Here is a 22,355-nt window from a genome sequence, read left to right as displayed (position 1 = left end):
CAAGCTGAAGGATCTGCATCGGCGTGTGCTCATAGGCTCAACACGCTGCAGAATTACTTTGCGGCTCACGGGACCGAGCCAACCGCTGCGATAAAGCTGTCCGTGTTACAGTCCAAGGTCCATCACACTGTTTTCAAGACCATTTCTCGATTTGGGACGTACGCTACGGCCCTAGCCGAGCTGAAGCGCCTCTACGTAACGACACGGAGCGCTGTGCACGGCCGGCATCAACTCTCTCAGCGGAGACTGCCAACCGTCTGAATCGATCGATCGCTTCGCACAGGAGTCTTGCGGCTCCGTCTCTTGGAGGTCGCGGAGCTGACATTTACAGAAGCACTACGGCTGGCACGCGTATACACAGATGCCCGAGAAAAATTGACCACATCTGATCACCCACGAGTCGTGGCAGGGACCTCGCGACACGCGCGACCTGAGAGGGCTACCGCCGAGGATACGGAGGAGGACCCGACCACCACGACGGCCGAGGCTCTGGGAGCTCCGGACGCGGAATTCCGCTTCCGGCCTCACTGCTGCCGCCGCCGCCCGGCCACGGCCTGCCCGGTATGTATGCAAAACGTTACTTGTGTGGACATCGGCAGCATCCTAGCTCTGAATGCCCGGCCCGAGAGTCGACGTGTCACCTGTGCTCCATGGCCGGCCCGAGAGGCGACGTGTCACCTCTGCATTTTGCAAAGGTCTGCAGAAAGGCCGCTCGGGGCACGCATTCCGCTGATCGTGATTCCGTGACGAGCGGAGATCAGCGGAACATAGAGCTACTCGGTGGAACCATCTCCTCCGCGTGAATCGCGCACTGCTCGTCGGAATCACGCCGTGTCTCTCTCTCATGACCGGCTCCACTCCGACCACTCGCTACTCTGTGGCGCATCTCCTCCGCGTGAATCACGCACTGCTCGTCGGAATCACGCCGTGTCTCTCTCTCACGACCGGCTCCACTCCGACCACTCGCTACTCTGTGGCCCATCTCCTCCGCGTGAATCGCGCACTGCTCGTCGGAATCACGCCGTGTCTCTCTCTCACGACCGGCTCCACTCCGACCACTCGCTGCTCTGTGGCCCATCTCCTCCGCGCGAATCGCGCACTGCTCGTTGGAAGCACGCCGTGCCTCTCACGACCGGCTCACTCCGACCACTCGATACTCGGTGGAACCACCTCCTCCACGCGAATCGTCGTGCACTGCACCCATCGCGTGCTAATACTCTGGGAGGCCCGCGATCCCATCCTGATTCCGATCACCTCCAACACGTGGCACCCATCGCATGGCACCGCACCGTCGCTGGATGGAATCACTAGCGATCCCATCCTGACTCCGATCACCTCCAACACGTGGCACCCATCGCGTGGCACCGCACCGTCGCTGGATGGAATCACTAGCGATCCCATCCTGATTCCGATCACCTCCAACACGTGGCACCCATCGCGTGGCACCGCACCGTCGCTGGATGGAATCACTACAATGCACGACGCGCCAGTTGCGCGTGCCGCATCTTCGCTGGATGGACCCCTTTGCATGCGGTTCCTCTCGCGGGCACTCTGTGAGGCCGGCGATTCTGATCGCGGCCGTCGCAATCCCACCTGCATGTAGCTACTCCCCGAGGCCGGCGAACTCCGCTGCCCGGAATCGCCTCCATGGAGGCTCGCTTGGCACCATGCGACGACTCGTCGCAGCACGGATGCGTTTCTAAGGACGTCGAGCGGGACCTTCATAGCCTTTCACGGCACTCGGGCTTATGCTTATGGGGGTTGATCGTATCCTATAAGTGTATCCTATAAGATGATCGTTCTTATTCGTCCTGGGTTTTACCTGATTTGTTGTTCCCGATCCTCAAACGGCGTATACGTGAAACACCTGCGACCATTGTACCCCGACTGCTTTCATTCCTCTTCCACACCCCGCGTTTCACCCAATTAATTTAATATGATAACGTTGGATTGCATTACGTGGTGTTGGTGTAGAGCAGGCTTGACGGACCAAATGGCCTCCTCTTCATCCTTCATGCTCTGACCCGAAAACGAGACGCTACTTCAGGTCGTGTAGTCTATCGCTGCCAAGCATGCTCGCCACCTCGACTCGGCGGGCTCACCCGCACTGGATCAACAGGCCGAGCTCAACTTTCGGTTTCCCTCGTACGCGGTGCGCCCTAGATATTACTTTCGCCCGTCGGCCGGGTTCGTATTCCGTATACCGATCTCGAGCTCGCTCGAAAGCTGCTGCCCATGGACGCGAGACTTTAGATTTCGGAGTGCTACTTTACTCCGTCTGGGGATGCCGCTCAGCTAGAACTCGCCGATGCAGATCCGCCCGCACGCACGCGCCCGAACTAATTGATGACGTCATCGACTATATCACGTGGTGGCTTTACAGCGTCATTAACGTAATTGCGTGCTACCCGCGAAATCATCGGGGGATACGTTTACATGTCCCTGTACCTTGGTAGACTACGTACCAAATGTCCTTTACGTAAACGCCGTAAACAACGTAACGCGGCGCTACCTCAGGGTCGCGCGCATCGTTTAGGGAGTACACGGTGACCTCGTGCAATGGTGACATTGAGCGTCGCGCCCGACTCCCTTGTCACCTGCGCATGTAACGGGGCACCGTACCGCCTGCTCGCCCTCGACCTTGGGCTCGTTGTTTACTCTGGGCTCGTTGTTTATCGGACAGAGCTCTTGGCTCGTACATTTCGAGCCTGCGAGACGCCTCGTCTGATTCCATTTTCCCTCTGCCCGGACTGCCTGTGACTCAGCCTGACCCAGACTGTGAAGGTCGTCTGTCTTCGGTATGCAGCGCGCTGCTGCACCCCCGGTGGCGGCTCAGTGATGTTATGGGCCGGCATCCATTATGGAGGGTTTGTGGAGGGTATCCAAGGGATATGACCATGATGCCTCTACCTCGATAATCTTACGGTTTGTGGATATGTCCAAGGGATATGACCATGATACCTCTACCTCGATAATCTTACGGTTTGTGGATATGTCCAAGGGATATGACCATGATGCTAATTTGCATGTCGCGCTGTCGCGCTGGTATTACTTAACTATGCACGAGGATACGTGCAACTCCCTACGCACGATGGATATATTTCTGGGGTACACCGTGACCCATGGCTCTGTCACTCCGGATAAGGGGCGTCTGTGACCTTTACTCGGCATGGCCCCTCCCTGTGATCGGGCCACCTCGCCCCTTGGGAGCATCTGCGACCTTTGCTCGACATGGCCCATCCCTGTGATCGGGCCACCTCCCCCCTTGTGGGGGCCCGGGTGGTTAATTGATGCTCGCCCGGGTGCCGTCCGGTATAACGCCTCCCACCTCGCCCCTTGTGGGGCCCTGGATGGGCACTTTGTGTCCATGGATGGTCGGTCCGAGCCATTCCATGATGGTCGATCCATCCGCGGTCCGGCTGGCTCCGTGCCATGCAATGATGGCGTTGTATGGATGGATCGGTCGGACATCTGGGGATGGCCTATCCATCCGGGTCATCTAGCATGACAATCATCTCGACATCTAGACTATCCATCCATCCGGGACGACGCTGGGACAAACATGGTTTGTCCAGCCGGGAGTCTCTCTCGGTCTGCCGATCTTCTCCGATCCTCCGCGCGCGCTGTACAGCTGGACAGGATGCCATATGCATCCCAGGGATTCTGCACGCTTCGCTGGAGAGGCGCGCTTCGGTCGTTTTGGGCGTCGTCGTAAACAGCCATGCCGGTCGTCCAGGCAGCCTTCAGAGGCCGCTCGTGTCTCGTGCGATCGCTGCCAACGGTAGATTCGCGTGCCGGAACAAGCGTTTGTAATGCGTATGTACCCTTGGGAGCCAAGGCAGGTACAGACTTACTGTAGTGCTTACTGTAATGGACTTACTGTAGTGGCCTCCTGTCATGTACTCTTACTTACTGTAAAGAGGCTTACTGCTTTACACATCTTCCACATTTACACATCTTCCTCATTGACACATCTTCCTGAAATGTTGCCTTGCGACGAATGGACAGTCGCTCTTCGTCAAGGCGCACCTTATGCAATGTGTTGCATAATGCTGAGGTACACCTTATCCATCTAGCTGCTGTGCCGACTACCCCACAGTAAGACTACTGCTACCCACGGACTCATCGTCTTCTCCCTGGGATGAACACTGCTTGCTCGGTTCGATATCTTCTTGACTGGGATTTCCTCCTCAATACTTCTATATCTGGGGATTGATGCTAACCAGGCTAACAGGTTGAAATGCAGTAACCCTGCCATCGACATGGATTGACGTGACCCATTCGTTTATTGCTGATGCTTGCTTGCAACCTGCCGAGCGGCAGTATAGTTCTAACGGCGGGGAGAATGTAGTGAAATTATCCCAAGGTGAACCCAGGGGTGCTCGCTACGGAAGGGGCCGTCTATAAGACCCGGGACAACCGGGGCGTGCGGACACTTCAGCGGAACTCACTGAGACATTATCCAGTAGTTTGAATGGTATGTACGCCCCCAAATGCTGCGCTGCGCTAACCATTGTTATATGGAAACTACCATTGCTGCTCATGAATGCTCTGATTTAATACCTGTTCCATGTATGTATTTTTACAGGATGTATTGCCGATCTAAATGATATTAAACCTACCCAGAGGTCAAGTCGTGTCTGAGCTTGATTTTCACGACAAGAGTCATCAAAGTTGAAGAGAAGACGCACTACTTGTGAGTTCAGTTCATCAACTGGCTGCAGTTCTAGAAGATCAGAGTCAGTTGACCTCCTGTATAAGGATGTATGCATTCTTTGCAACCAACCAGCCCAGCTCTACAAAAATAATCCAGCACAAGCTAGAAAGAAATACAGAGTGCCAGATAATTTGACTGCAGATACACTGAAGGCAAGCTTGCTGAAGACAGCACGGAGTGTTTCATGTTTCATGTTTCTCCCCAACTCTCGTTGATTAGGGAACTACTAGATGTGATCCAGTTGATCTATCCTGGAAGTACGACAGCCAACCACATCATGGATGGAGGATGTTTTGACAAGGCAATCCGTGTTCACCTCCTCATCGATGCAGCCATCTATCAACACATCATGAAACTTGCCTTCACTGAGGAGGAGCGTGGTGACATGAAGACCTTCATGGAGAAGGTGGCTGATGGGAACGCGATCATGTTTCTCCCCCTCGCTGAGCTTTCCTCCTCCCTGGCTCATGATCAGCCACTCCTCACTCCAGGTGACACACTCTGGGCAGCGGGGTGGGTGATCAAAGCCAACGATCCTGAGTTCCCACACTCCAACTGGAATGGCTGGATGAAGAGAATCCATGCTAATGATGCAAAGCAGAGCACACAGATCGAGTTCCTCCCAGTTATTGAAGGAGACCCTAATGACCTCAACACCATCTTCACCACTCTGAAAGAGTGCATACGGCACGCTGGGGTCGCTATAGTGACCTTTGATCTTCCGATTTGGCTGAAGGCTGTGAATATAATAAAGCAGGCAAATCTACCCGTCATTCCAAGTTTGGGTGGTTTTCACCTGCTGAAGTCTTATCTTGGATCAATGGGTAACATCATGGAAGATTCTGGACTACTAGATGTGATCCAGTTGATCTATCCTGGAAGTACGACAGCCAACCACATCATGGATGGAGGATGTTTTGACAAGGCAATCCGTGTTCACCTCCTCATCGATGCAGCCATCTATCAACACATCATGAAACTTGCCTTCACTGAGGAGGAGCGTGGTGACATGAAGACCTTCATGGAGAAGGTGGCTGATGGGAAGATGGGAGCCAGACACTCAGACCCGGTAGTGCCAGTGTTTGAGCAAAGGTTTGAAGAAACCTTCAAACGTCAAATTATCTGGCACTCTGTATTTCTTTCTAGCTTGTGCTGGATTATTTTTGTAGAGCTGGGCTGGTTGGTTGCAAAGAATGCATACATCCTTATACAGGAGGTCAACTGACTGTGATCTTCTAGAACTGCAGCCAGTTGATGAACTGAACTCACAAGTAGTGCGTCTTCTCTTCAACTTTGATGACTCTTTCTCTGCCTTTGATGCTTGAGCTGACTTCTTGGTGGTTGCAACAAAGTTGTTGTACAGATCATTTTTACACTTCTGGTGGTACCTCAGTTTTCCTTCCTTTTGAGCCTCCTTCATACGTTCCACAACAGTAACATTTTCGACAGTTTCTGCTTGTTTCAATAAAGTTGAGTATCCCTTTGGAGTTGCCTGTATGAGCCTTTCAGCTGGTGTATCCGAGCGTGCACAGATGAAGCAATTGAGCACAGGTGGAGTAACGTCTTCATCCATATTGCTAGACTCCATGTCCTACAAAGTAGAAAATGAGATGTATTTAGAAATTATTTTTCCACAAAGGAGTGTCTGTGGTGAAATATAAATGTTAACAATCAACTCAGAATCATGAAAAACCCTTATTTGACCCCTCATAAGTTACTTAAGGGCCGATTTAAAAAAATAAAAATTCTCGAAAATAATTTTTCGGTACCCGAATTCAACAGCTTTTTTTCTGGGTTTCCCACGGGAGTTGACCTTCAACATTTTAACACATGTTATTACACACCTTTACAAACATATTGGTGAAGAAATTTTTTGGTAACAATTTAGTTAACAGATTTGTGAAATATCTCATAAAATGCCCTTACTATCAGGTGTCCGTGATACATATGGAGCATATTCTGACATCGAGGGCAACTCGCACCAAGAACTTGACAAAACAACGTGCGCAACACGTGACAGCACAGGATCACGACGATCGGCAGCAGCCACTTCCGCTGCGATTACTGGACCAGATTCAATCTGTTTCAAAATGAACACCTCGACCTCATGCGCAGGTTTGGCACCGACCTTTGCAGACGACAATCGAGACAAGCCATCACAGTTAGCGTGCCGTTCGGAAGCACAACATTTGATTTCATGGTCTTACTCACTGAGGACAAGACACCATAGTCAGGTTCACTATGTCAATAAATTATATTTCGTTCAAAATCATGGTAGATTAGCAAACCTATACATTTTTGGAAAGGTTATAGCATAAGGAAACTAAAAATCAATGTTTACATTTGGAGAGATACCTGTATGGCGGCCATTTTGGATTTTCAAAATGGCCACTGTAAAATACATATTTTGTTCTATTTCTGCCTCTAATTACCCTAAAAACTTTTTAAAATATACTAAACCTATATTTTCAGGGACAAGGAATCCAATGAAAGTATCAAATTAGTGCTATGGGGAATGGTAAGACACGAATTAAAGGTTTTGAATTGCAAAATACTGTCTTTATATTCGCGATAAGTTGCATAATCAAATACATGTTATCATTTTGTACAGGCAGTTAATAACATCAAAATGTGTCACAATAATTCATATCACCAAACATACACAGGCAGTCAGCAAAATCATATATACACATGCAGTCAGTATAACTTCACATCTACACAGGCAGTCAATGACAAAATATACACAGGCAGCCAATGGCATCAAACATACACGATTACAGAATATGCCATTTAGAGTTCGTCATCACTGTCCTGTGTGTCGTATCCGACAATATAGTCCGCATCGTTTTCACAGTCCGTTCCACACAAGCAAAGGTCGGTCAAATTGATTGGCAAATCGAATTGGTCGAATGGTCGATCGAATCGAATTCGATGAATCGAATCGAATCGAATCGATCGAATTGGTCGAATGGTGGAATGGTCGATCGAAATGATTGGTCGAATGGAATTGGTCGATTGGTCGAATTGGTCGAATTGGTCGATTGGTCGAATTGGTCGATTGGTCGAATTGGTCGAATTGGTCGGAATTGGCAAATGTAAACATTGATTTTCAGATTTTCCATGTAATAACGTTTCCAAAAATGTATAGGTTTGCTAATCTACCATGATTTTGAACGAAAAAACATAGTGAACCTGACTACCATCTCTGTAGTCGAGCAGCGGTTGTGACTGGAATGCTTTTCCGGGGATTAAACAAGAACTGAAGCGGCTGATGATCAGTTTGTTGGAGAAAATGCCGACCTATGAAGTACTGAGGAAATTTCAACACACCCCATACCAAACTCAGCACTTCACGCTCAATTTGATCAAAGTTCTGCTCTGCGGCTGTCAGAGCTGTGACACAAAACACACCGGACGCTCAGCACCTTCACTCATTACCTGAGACAAGATGGCACCGATGCCGTACGATGAGCTGTTACACGCCAGAATGAGAGGGCGTGAAGGTTCGTAATGTGCGAGTACTGTGTCTGCAATAAGGTGAGCTTTGACTAGTTTTAATGCTCCTTGTTCTGTCGAACTCCATCTCCAACGAACATCTCCACACAGCATGCAAGTTGGCGGAGCAAGCTCAGTGCTCAGGTTGCTGACATACCTCTGGTAATACGGAGCAACCCCAATGAAGGAACCAAGCTGAACGGCGTCCCTTGGGCTGGGCAAGTCGGCTATAGCGTTGACTTTGAGGGGCTTTTGACAGCCCCTCTGGGGGTGATGACAGGCCCCAGGTACCTCACTCGCTTATGAAAGAATAAGCATTTGTCCTTGTTCAAGCGAAGGCCATGAGCAGATAACTTAGACATCCATCACCGTGTCAATGTTCTCAATATGTTGTTCGGCCATGGCGCCCGCAATGAGGGTGTCATCCAAGTAGCATTGTGCAGGTAAGTCGACACAAACACGACCCATCGCCTTCTGCCACATTGCTGGAGCTGAGGCAATCCCGAAACAAAGATGGGTATACTGGTACATACCCTGACACGTATTGACTGTAAGGTGACGATCCTCCGGCGCGATCTCGAGATGAAGGTAAGCATCACGCAAGTCCAACTTCGTGAAGTACCGACTCCCCGCCAGCTTTGAATATACTTCGTCAATGGATGGCAGTGGCTAATGCTCCACCCGGAGGTTTGGGTTAACAGCCGCTTTAAAATCATCACACAGGCGGATACCTCCAATCCGCTTAAGCACTGTGACCACGGGTGTCGCCCACTCAGAGTGTTCCACCGGTTCAATGACCCCAATCTTTTCCAATCGATCGAGCTCCGCTTTGACCCGATTATGAAGGGAATATGGCACCGATCGACGCTTACAGAATCGCGGACCGACACCCTCCTTCAGGTGCAGGTAACCTTGAGCACCTTTGAGCTTCCCAAGTTCAGGCCCAAATAGAACTTGATGTTTTTCCAAGATCCCCTCCAAGCGCAAAGGAGACGGAAATGACGTATGCACACTGTAAATGTTTTGCCCAATCCAGACGAATGGTGTGCAACCAATCACGACCAAGTAGAGATGGTCCAGAACCAACAACCACATGCAGTGGCAACGCCATTTGCTGGTCCCGATAACGAACCAATACGTCCATCAAGCCTAATGGCTTTATCATCTCCCCTGTGTAAGTATGAAGGGTCGTGTGTATAATTGTTGAGCCTGGCCATGAAATCAGCTACCATCTCATCGGGAAACCGAAGCAGGTTGCCGAACCCGTGCCGCGATAACTGTGGTGACTTGCCTGGTTTACTATGGTCGGGCAACATCTTCGCTATGGACTCGTAGGTAACAGCATCATCCGAAGTTCTCGCAGGCGAAATCAAGTCACACAGCAAATGGAAAACCTCCGCCGAGAGGTACGATAGAAGCATCGCTTTCGCCTTCCCTGCCTGGACGATGTCGTTACAGCATACAACGTAGCCACCATGGTCCGGAAAAAGAAAAATCCTAATCGCCAATTGTAAGTCTTTGTTATAAACAGACAACTAACAAACGAACAGACAACTAACAAACGAACAGACAAATAACAAACAAACAGACAACTAACAAATGAACAGACAACTAACAAATGAACAGACAACTAACAAACGAACAAAAAACTAACAAATGAACAGACAAATAACAAATGAACAGACAAATAACAAACGAACTGACAACTAACAAAGGAACAGACAAATAACAAACAAACAGACAACTAACAAATGAACAGACAAATAACAAACGAACAGACAACTAACAAACGAACAGACAAATAACAAACAAACAGACAACTAACAAATGAACAGACAACTAACAAATGAACAGACAACTAACAAACGAACAAAAAACTAACAAATGAACAGACAAATAACAAATGAACAGACAAATAACAAACGAACTGACAACTAACAAACGAACAGACAACTAACAAAGGAACAGACAACTAACAAACAAACCGACAACTAACAAACGAACAGACAATGAACAAACGAACAGACAACTAACAAATGAACAGACAACTAACAAATGAACAGACAAATAACAAACAAACAGACAACTAACAAATGAACAGACAACTAACAAATGAACAGACAACTAACAAACGAACAGAAAACTAACAAATTAACAGACAACTAACAAATGAACAGACAACTAACAAACGAACAAAAAACTAACAAATGAACAGACAAATAACAAATGAACAGACAAATAACAAATGAACAGACAAATAACAAAGGAACAGACAAATAACAAACGAACTGACAACTAACAAAGGAACAGACAACTAACAAACAAACCGACGACTAACAAATGAACAGCCAAATAACAAACAAACACAACTAACAAATGAACAGACAACTAACAAACGAACAGAAAACGAACAAATTAACAGACAACTAACAAATGAACAGACAAATAACAAACGAACTGACAACTAACAAAGGAACAGACAACTAACAAACGAACAGACAACGAACAAACGAGCAGACAACGAACAAACGAACAGACAACTAACAAACGAACAGACAACTACCAAACGAACAGACAACTAACAAATTAACAGACAACTAACAAATTAACAGACAACTAACAAACGAACTGACAACTAACAAAGGAACAGACAACTAACAAACGAACAGACATCTGAAACAAACAGATAACTAACACACGAACAGACAACTAACAAACGAACAGACAACTAACAAACGAACAGACAACTAACAAATGAACAGACAACAAACAAACGAACAGACAACTAACAAACAAACAGACAACTAACAAGGGAACAGACAACTAACAAATGAACAGACAACTAACAAGGGAACAGACAACTAACAAATGAACAGACAACTAACAAATGAACAGACAACTAACACAGGAACAGACAACTAACAAACGAACTGAAAACTAAAACAAACAGACAACTAACAAAGGAACAGACAACTTGCAAACAAATAACGAACAAACGAACAGACAACTAACAAACGAACAGACAACTAACAAACAAACAGACAACTAACAAGGGAACAGACAACGAACAAATGAACAGACAACTAACAAGGGAACAGACAACTAACAAATGAACAGACAACTAACAAATGAACAGACAACTAACACAGGAACAGACAACTAACAAACGAACAGAAAACTAAAACAAACAGACAACTAACAAAGGAACAGACAACTTGCAAACAAATATCGAACAAACGAACAGACAACCAACAAACGAACAGACAACTAACAAACAAACAGACAACTAACAAGGGAACAGACAACTAACAAATGAACAGACAACTAACAAATGAACAGACAACTAACAAATGAACAGACAACTAACACAGGAACAGACAACTAACAAACGAACAGAAAACTAAAACAAACAGACAACTAACAAAGGAACAGACAACTTGCAAACAAATAACGAACAAACGAACAGACAACTAACAAACGAACAGACAACTAACAAACGAAACAACAACTAACAAACGAACAGACAACTAACAAACGAAAAGACAACAAACAAACGAACAAACAACGAACAAAATGGCCAGACAACTCCCAAACGAACAAACAACGAATAAACGAACAGACAATGAACAAATTAACAGACAACTAACAAATTAACAGAAAACTAACAAATAAACAGACAACTAACAAATGAACAGACAACTAACAAACGAACAGAAAACTAACAAATTAACAGACAACTAACAAATGAACAGACAACTAACAAACGAACAGACAACTAACAAACGAATAGACAACTAACAAACGAACAGACAACTAACAAACAAACAGACAACTAACAAACGAACAGACAACTAACAAATGAACAGACAACTAACAAATGAACAGACAATTAACAAAGGAACAGACAACTAACAAACAGACAACTAACAAACCAACAGATAACTAAAACAAACAGACAACTTACAAACGAACAGACAACTCAAACAAACAGACAACTAACAAAGGAACAGATAAGTAGCAAACAGATAACTAACAAACAAACAAACAACTAAAACAAACAGACAACTAACAAACGAACAGAAAACTAACAAAGGAACAGACAACTAACAAAGGAACAGACAACTAACAAATGAACAGACAACAAACAATTGAACAGACAACTAAAACAAACAGACAACTAACAAATGAACAGACAACTAACAAACGAACAGACAACTAAAACAAACAGACAACTAACAAATGAACAGACAACTCAAACAAACAGACAACTAACAAAGGAACAGATAAGTAGCAAACAGATAACTAACAAACAAACAAACAACTAAAACAAACAGACAACTAACAAACGAACAGAAAACTAACAAAGGAACAGACAACTAACAAAGGAACAGACAACTAACAAATGAACAGACAACAAACAATTGAACAGACAACTAAAACAAACAGACAACTAACAAATGAACAGACAACTAACAAACGAATAAATAACTAAAACAAACAGAAAACTAACAAACGAACAGACAACTAACAAACGAACAGACAACTAACAAACAAACAGATTACAAACAAATGAACAGACAACTAACAAAGGAACAGGCAACTAACAAAGGAACAGACAACTAACAAAGGAACAGACAACTAACAAACGAACAGACAAATAACAAACGAACAGACAACTAACAAACGAACAGGCAAATAACAAACGAACAGACAACTAACAAACGAACAGACAACAAACAAATTAACAGTCAACTAACAAATGAACAGAAAACTAACAAACGAACAGATTACAAACAAATGAACAGACAACTAACAAAGGAACAGACAACTAACAAAGGAACAGACAACTAACAAAGGAACAGACAACTAACAAACAAACAGACAACTAACAAAGGAACAGACAACTAACAAAGGAACAGACAACTAACAAACAAACAGACAACTAACAAACAAACAGACAACTAACAAACAAACAGACAACTAACAAGCAAACAGACAACTAACAAACAAACAGACAACTAACAAACAAACAGACAACTAACAAACAAACAGACAACTAACAAACCAACAGACATCTAACAAATAAAGTGACAACAAACAAAAGAACAGATAACTAACAAATGAACAGACAACTAACAAACGAACAGATTACAAACAAATGAACAGATAACTAACAAAGGAACAGACAACTAACAAAGGAACAGACAACTAACAAACAAACAGACAACTAACAAAGGAACAGACAACTAACAAACAAACAGACAACTAACAAGCAAACAGACAACTAACAAACAAACAGACAACTAACAAACAAACAGACAACTAACAAACCAACAGACATCTAACAAATAAAGAGACAACTAACAAACCAACAGACATCTAACAAATAAACCGACAACAAACAAAAGAACAGATAACTAACAAATGAACAGACAACTAACAAACGAACAGATTACAAACAAATGAATAGATAACTAACAAACAAACAGACAACTAACAAACCAACAGACATCTAACAAATAAAGTGACAACAAACAAAAGAACAGATAACTAACAAACGAACAGATTACAAACAAAAGAACAGATAGCTAACAAATGAACAGACAACTAACAAAGGAACAGATTACAAACAAATGAACAGATAACTAACAAAGGAACAGACAACTAACAAACAAACAGACAACTAACAAAGGAACAGACAACTAACAAAGGAACAGACAACTAACAAACAAACAGACAACTAACAAGCAAACAGACAACTAACAAACAAACAGACAACTAACAAACAAACAGACAACTAAAAAGCAAACAGACAACTAACAAACAAACAGACAACTAACGAACAAACAGACAACTAACAAACAAACAGACAACTAACAAACAAACAAACAACTAAAAAGCAAACAGACAACTAACAAACAAACAGACAACTAACGAACAAACAGACAACTAACAAACAAACAGACAACTAACAAACAAACAGACAACTAAAAAGCAAACAGACAACTAACAAACAAACAGACAACTAACGAACAAACAGACAACTAACAAACCAACAGACATCTAACAAACAAACAGACAACTAACAAACCAACAGACATCTAACAAATAAACCGACAACAAACAAAAGAACAGATAACTAACAGACAATGAACAAACGGACAGGCAATTATCCACATCCTCTCCCGGCATATCAGCACCATTCGTTTCCCTCAGGTGTGTGTGTGTGTGTGTGTGTGTGCGTGTGTGTGTGTGTGTGTGTGTGTGTTTGTGTGTCTGTACCATTCCATTTGAACCATCCCAATAATCACTGTACATACAGTAGTTGTATTCTTATTCATTTGAAATATGTTATCGATTTTTACAGGATCTAGGTAAAGCTTGGAGTGGAGCTGCCACACACAAATCTCACGCATACGTATGTATGTACAAACAAATACACAACACAACACAAGACCGTTAGATGAGACGAACATGGCCACTCAGCTTGAGGGAAGTGCTGTCACTCCCAGCACATAAAGAGCAGAGGGTGCAAGACCAGAAAGCAGGTGGTAGAGTAGAATACCGAGAGTCCACCAACCTGTCTGCCATGGCGAAGTGATAGGCCCATTGACTCAGCTTTGTCACGGAAGATTCCAATAATCTCAAAGGCCTTGGTATCCGTGGCATCAAGATGAGCAATATGTGAGGCAGGGGAGCGAGCCAGGAGGGGAGAGCAGTACTTCATCAGGCTGCGGATGAAAACCTTGTAAGTGGATAGAAGCTCAGGTTTGCCAAGGAAGGACTTTGTACGACAGATGATGCCCAGTCAGCGTCTGGCTTTGGAGGCCAACCTTTAAATGTCGTTTGCCCAAGAAAGATCATGGTTGAGAGTGAGATTCAGGATTTCGAATGACTGAAATGAAAGTGAGGTTTGTTAAGAATGTACATGGAAGGGGTTACCAGACGGTCCGTTCGGAGCATGAGAGTGAGACTGTGAGAGTGTAAATATTTTCATGATTTTAGGACATACTCCAAGTGGTTCACCATCTAATGGTTTTGTCAAGGTCTGAAGAAAGGGAAGAGGCTACGGCCTGCCTGTCTGAACGATGAGGGATGTCACAGCAGAGGGTGAAGTCGTCAGCAAATAGAGAAAAAGGATTTTCAGAGTCAGAGAGATCACCGATGAATATTAGGAAAAGGACCTAGTGAGCACGTACAGCTGGGGCACAGCTGGGAAATAGGTGGTTTGGATGGGCTAAGGTGGGCTTGGGTTCTTCGTGGGTTTTTTAACTGGGTTTCACGTGGGTCTCATCTGTGATGCCGATGTCATTCTACAACTAGTACGACACTCTGACGTCATATCCCACCTTACAAAGCTGGCTGGGACCCACATGGGTTTTCGCCGGTTAGGTGGGCTGAACTGGGCCCTATGTGAGTCTCAGGTGGGCCAAGCCAATGTTAGTTTCAGTAGTTAAAAAAAAAATGGCAGCCAGCAACTGGGCAGCCAATGTGTTATCGAGACCAGTTCAACAAGAGTTTTAAAACGTGAGTTTGTTGTTGTCTGAAGTGAATCATTCCGTTTGAAGAAACATTGCAGTTTCCAATCAGCGGCCATGTTGTAAACCATGATGTAGATCGATAATTATACTTGAATCATCAATTTTATGATACTTCGGATGATCGTTCAATGTAGAGGGTTGAAAGTTTGATTTTTTGTAAATCTATACATTCTATAAGAGAGATGTTTGTGTGTGTGTGTGTGTGTGTGTGTGTGTGTGTGTGTGTGTGTGTGTGTGTGTGTGTGTGTGTGTGTGTGTGTGTCGCCGTTTCTCTCAGGGATGGGTGAACGGATCTTAAAACCATTGAATTATTAAAGTATTTACCATGATTAGCTTGTTTTGACAGATGCAAGTTCAGATGTTCTTTGAAATAACTTCAAGTTATTTGTCTGTCTTTGCTGTCTTTGTCTTTCTACCTGTCTTTGTCTTTGTCTTTCCCTCGCGGTCCCCATGTGCTGTCTTTCCCTCGCGGTCCCCATGTGCTGTCTTTGTCTTTCCCTCGTGGTCCCCCTGTACTGTCTTTCCCTTGCGGTCCTCATGTGCTGTCTTTGTCTTTCCCTCGTGGTCCCCCTGTACTGTCTTTCCCTCGCGGTCCCCATGTGCTGTCTTTGTCTTTCCCTCGTGGTCCCCCTGTACTGTCTTTCCCTCGCGGTCCCCATGTGCTGTCTTTGTCTTTCCCTCGTGGTCCCCCTGTGCTGTCTTTCCCTCGCGGTCCCCATGTGCTGTCTTTGTCTTTCCCTCGTGGTCCCCCTGTACTGTCTTTCCCTTGCGGTCCTCATGTGCTGTCTTTGTCTTTCCCTCGCGGTCCCCCTGTGCTGTCTTTCCCTCGCGGTCCCCATGTGCTGTCTTTGTCTTTCCCTCGTGGTCCCCCTGTACTGTCTTTCCCTTGCGGTCCTCATGTGCTGTCTTTGTCTTTCCCTCGTGGTCCCCCTGTACTGTCTTTCCCTTGCGGTCCCCATGTGCTGTCTTTGTCTTTCCCTCGTGGTCCCCCTGTACTGTCTTTCCCTCGCGGTCCCCATGTGCTGTCTTTGTCTTTCCCTCGTGGTCCCCCTGTACTGTCTTTCCCTCGCGGTCCCCATGTGCTGTCTTTGTCTTTCCCTCGTGGTCCCCCTGTACTGTCTTTCCCTTGCGGTCCTCATGTGCTGTCTTTGTCTTTCCCTCGTGGTCCCCATGTGCTGTCTTTCCCTCGCGGTCCCCATGTGCTGTCTTTGTCTTTCCCTCGTGGTCCCCCTGTACTGTCTTTCCCTCGCGGTCCCCATGTGCTGTCTTTGTCTTTCCCTCGTGGTCCCCCTGTGCTGTCTTTCCCTCGCGGTCCCCATGTGCTGTTTTTGTCTTTCCCTCGTGGTCCCCCTGTACTGTCTTTCCCTCGCGGTCCCCATGTGCTGTCTTTGTCTTTCCCTCGTGGTCCCCCTGTGCTGTCTTTCCCTCGCGGTCCCCATGTGCTGTCTTTGTCTTTCCCTCGTGGTCCCCCTGTATTGTCTTTCCCTCGCGGTCCCCATGTGCTGTCTTTGTCTTTCCCTCGTGGTCCCCCTGTGCTGTCTTTCCCTCGCGGTCCCCATGTGCTGTTTTTGTCTTTCCCTCGTGGTCCCCCTGTACTGTCTTTCCCTCGCGGTCCCCATGTGCTGTCTTTGTCTTTCCCTCGTGGTCCCCCTGTGCTGTCTTTCCCTCGCGGTCCCCATGTGCTGTCTTTGTCTTTCCCTCGTGGTCCCCCTGTACTGTCTTTCCCTTGCAGTCCTCATGTGCTGTCTTTGTCTTTCCCTCGTGGTCCCCATGTGCTGTCTTTCCCTCGCGGTCCCCATGTGCTGTCTTTGTCTTTCCCTCGTGGTCCCCCTGTGCTGTCTTTCCCTCGCGGTCCCCATGTGCTGTCTTTGTCTTTCCCTCGTGGTCCCCCTGTACTGTCTTTCCCTCGCGGTCCCCATGTGCTGTCTTTGTCTTTCCCTCGTGGTCCCCCTGTGCTGTCTTTCCCTCGCGGTCCCCATGTGCTGTTTTTGTCTTTCCCTCGTGGTCCCCCTGTGCTGTCTTTCCCTCGCGGTTGTCAGCTCTTTCACGAGCCTCGATTCAGTATAGGAAAAAAAAGAAAAAAAAGCAAAAGCCTCTCTAAAAATACACTCTATTCTATATTTATACTGACAGTACAGCAGATGTGATGTTGTAGCTAATGCAGGATTGATTTACACCCCATTTACATTCACATAAGGCTCAGGAAAAATCCATGTATAACCCATGCAAATCCCATGGCCAGCCTATGTGGGGTAGCCCACGAAAAGCCCATGCACTGCCCACGTGGGCAACCCAGTTGGCCCCCAGGTGGAGCCTACGGACAAATCCAGCTGAGGCCTACTTGGGACCCACAAGTTAGCCAACAAAGGACTCTTATGGGCCCCAGCTAGACATGTTGGCTGGGGATGGGGACCAGAACACAGCCTTGAGGCACTCCAGCCTTGACAGGGAGAGGAAATGAAAGGATTCCCTTGAGAACCGAATGGTGACTTCGAGAGTGGAGGAAGTCAGTAATCCAAGAGTGGAGTTGACATTGGATGCCATTGACATAGTGTTTGGAGAGCAAGGTGGGATGCCAGATTGTATCAAAAGCTCAAAACATGTCTAGAGACACAACCCTGATTTCATGTCTGATATTGAGAGCCTCCATCCATTGTTTGGAAAGTAGATGCAGCATGTCCAAGGTAGAGTGATGTGGTATGAAACCGAATTGAAGATCTGAGTTGAGGCCATTAGAAAAAAGGAAAGATTTGATGTCACAATATTTTTTTCTTGACATATAATGTCTTTGGAAATTTTAGAGTTTATATGCAGCTTACAATGCACTGGACAAGGACAATAAAATATGGACAAGGACCTTGGGGTGAATTCTGTATTTATTTCCAGTACTTTCCAAGATGGCACTTCGTCTACTGTTGAAATAAACATGAAGAAAAAGATGTAAAATGTCATAGCCTCCATGTTTTTAGTAATTTTGCTGTATGGAGTTTAAGGCCTTCTTTGGTCGGATTACCAAAGAAAATCTTCTGCTTATGTATAGTCTCATGTGTTGTCTTTGCGCCAAGTTTGAACAAAATCGGTCCATGAATGTTGAGAAATGGTGGGGTACATGTTTAAGTAACAAAATGGCCTCGAGTCAGCCATATTGGATCTGATCTCGAAAAAAAATGACGTGCATATGTAAGCTATCATTCGTTATCTGTGTGCCAAGTTTGAACAAGATCGGTGGATGCATGTTCGAGAAATGGTTGAGGACGTGTTTAACATCGGGGTTTTTTCCAAGTAAAACGGCCACCAGTTTGTTTAGCAGTCGGCCATCTTTGATCAGATCGCAAAATAAAGTGAGGTCCAGGTGTACTGTGCATGCAGTGCACCATCATGTACTGTGCTTGTGCCAAGTTTTTAAAAATATCGGCCATGCATGTTCAAGAAATGGTTGGAGACACGTTTAAGTAACAAAATTGCCGCCAGATGGCCATATTGGATCTGATCTCGAAAACAATGACGTGCATATGTAATCCATCATTCATTTATCTGTTTGCAAAGTTTGAACAACATCATTAAATGCATGTCCGAGAAATGGTGGAGGACGTCTTTAATATTGAGTTTTTTTTACAACTGAAATGTCGGCCATCTTTGATCGCGTCGTGAAACAAAATAATGTGCATATGTACACCATCATGTGTTGTCTTTGTGCCAAGAATGAACAAAATCAGTCAATACATCTCCGGGATTTGCTTTCGGATGGACGGACGGACGAGACCCAATCCATAAGCCCCCTCTTCGACTCTTCGGACCACGTTCAATCGCTTTCCTGTGACGATTAGGATGACATTTATTGGACATTCCCAAATGAACAGACAACTTATGATTCTTGCTCAGATAGTTGGTTCATAATCGCACATTTGATTTGAACTTGTCCAAATTTTTCTCTGAATGTCCTTGTAATTCATGTAAAAGTACACCGATACCCTCAAAATGTCCCTGTCCTACAAGTGATTTATGGACACGTTTTACTGTTGTTTTAATGTTATCAGACGGTAGAGTTCGCTCAAGGACATTTCCCTAACAAAGCACACACCTTCGTGGACAATTGTGGGATTGATCCATTATTATCTTTCCTTCATAAAAAACCCACCAAGCTTGTCAATTAACAACTAACGACGAAGATGAAGAGAAAGGAGGAAGAACTTCAGCAATGTGAAGAGGGCTCTCACATGGATCACGGAATGGGGTATCTCCCTACCTCTTTTTTTTCTTCCCGTAACCTTTTTTCTCCACCCTCATCTCCATCAACTCCTCCTTTTTCGTATTTGTTCCATTTCTGTTTCATCCCAAGTTCTCCTTCCCTCTTTTTGCTGTGTTTAGGTTTCTTCCACAAACCTCGATTCTGAAGTATTAAAACGAGCAGCCTGAGCTGCTACCGAGATGGATGCTCCTCATTAGCCTATCGGCCTATCCCATCCACTGCACAGCAGGAGAGAGGGTTTTGTAATCACTTCTGTATGTGTCTCTATCTGTGTATGTGTGTCTGTCTGTCCGTCTGTCTGCGTGTGTGTGTGTGTGTGTGTGTGTGTGTCTGTCCAGGCTGTAACCCTTTTACTATTTGAGCTATTGTCAACAAATTTTCACCAACCCTTTATTATGATAATACGGAGTAGGCCCTCTCTCCTTTATTTCAAAGAATTCAATCCCACTCCTCCCTCCAGGTCTTTAAAACAGCTGTTCACCACCATCTCTTTTCTTCCCGCATCCAAAACCTTGATCCTTTCTACCCCAAATCCACTTTTTGATTTCACCCCAGATCCACTTTTTTGAAATGTCAACTTCTTTTCTGGATGTCCTAGCAGTCCATGTGTCCATGTGTTTTTTTTAAACTGTCCCACCCCCCCCCCCTTCCCATGCTTCCTCCCCCCAAGCCCTCTCCCTCCCACAGATCTCCCGTTGTCCCTGTTCTCTGCTGTTGTACTTGTGTGCTTCCCCCTCTCTCTCCCCATCTAGTCTCCCGCTCCCTTTATCAGATGTTTTCTGTGTCTGTTTATCTTTTTTATTGATTAATGTTCGCTTTCACACGAGTCTCGATCTTGTACGCAAAAAAAAGAAAAAATAAGGCCAAATTTATAATTTTGCAAAAAGGTTAAAGGTCAGCGTCACATAAAATCATCAATTGTCATCCAATTGACATGAAATCGCAATTTAGCGTTGGAGTTTTGTCATTAAATTTTCAACAAAGCTATATTATGAGGATATGGAGAAGGTAAATTAATAATTTGGTCAAAAGATCAAAGGTCAGCATCACATAAAATCGTCAATTTTCATCTGATTGACATGAAATTGAATAAATTGGCATTTTGGATCACTGAATTGGTTCACCAATCAAAACGTGGGAGTTAATTTTTAGCCGCGTCGAAGACGCTGCTCATAGAGTGCCCTCTGCTGTTGTTGTTGTTGTTGTTCTTCTTCTTCTTCTTGTTCTTCTTGTTCTTGCAGAGAAGACAAAACCTCAAAGCTCCACCCATTCTGGGAACCATAGCTCCACCCATTCTGGGAGAGGCTTCATATAAACAAATATCCACCATTTTATTAACTCGCATAGCTTTGAGGCCTGTTTGTAGGCCCGTGGTGTCTTCCTCTCTCACACAGTTTTATTTCAAATCAAATTTGATATATCATTTCATTTTTCACAGTCGCTAACATAGTTTTAGACTCGGTTGAAAAAAAACTGGAAGAAAATCCGATGAAAGTTGCCCTTTTATAGAACGAAATGAATTCTCAAAGGCCTGTAACTTCAAGTCCATTGAGATTTTTTTTTTAAAATCGCGGCATGGTCAGTCATACACCGCCCGAAATAAGAGACGGGAAAATGCCGAGATATATATATATTTTGTTTAAATCGCGGCATGGTCAGTCATACACCGCCCGAAATAACAGACGGGAAATGCCGAGATATATTAAAAATTCGTCCATTTGATGACAATCGTCACGATGAAATATTTAATTTATACGTCATCACAATAATGTGGAGAGAGGAGCATAGCTTCGTTCACGTGTCGCCACACACGGGAAATTGCTGAGATATTTTTTTTTTTCAATCGCGGCATGGTCAGTCATACACCGCCTGAAATAACAGACGGGAAAATGCCGAGATATATTAAAAATTCGTCGCCACACACGGGAAATTGCCGAGATATATTTTCACTTTGCACAAAAATAACATCAAGTAATCGAATCAATAGGAATGTCCTGTGCCTATAACATCGACGTTATAGGCACAGCTGCATCTAGGCATTGTGTAACATCGACGCGGCTTTTGTTTTAATTAAAACTTTTTGTACTTGTTTTTAGATCAAAAGGTCAAAGGTTGCATAAAATCATCAATTTTCATCAAATTGACCTAACATTTTAAGAATCGGCATATTGGGTCACAGAATTGATTCACCAATCAAATGCTGTAAGCTGATTATTAATTTTTTTCGATCAAAAGGTAAAAGGTCAAGGCTGCATGAAATCATTCATTTTAATTTTAACTGTTTTCGTTATTTTAAGCATAAGGAAGAAGAAGACGTTTGGATACAAACGGATGCGGACGGGCTTTGCATTTT

This window comes from Myxine glutinosa, chromosome 11 (genome assembly GCF_964187855.1).
Source record: "Myxine glutinosa chromosome 11, kmMyxGlut1.1, whole genome shotgun sequence".
NCBI classification, from domain to species: Eukaryota; Metazoa; Chordata; class Myxini; order Myxiniformes; family Myxinidae; genus Myxine; species Myxine glutinosa.
The sequence above is the reverse complement of the archived record's forward strand: the minus strand, read 5'-3'. Positions refer to the sequence as shown.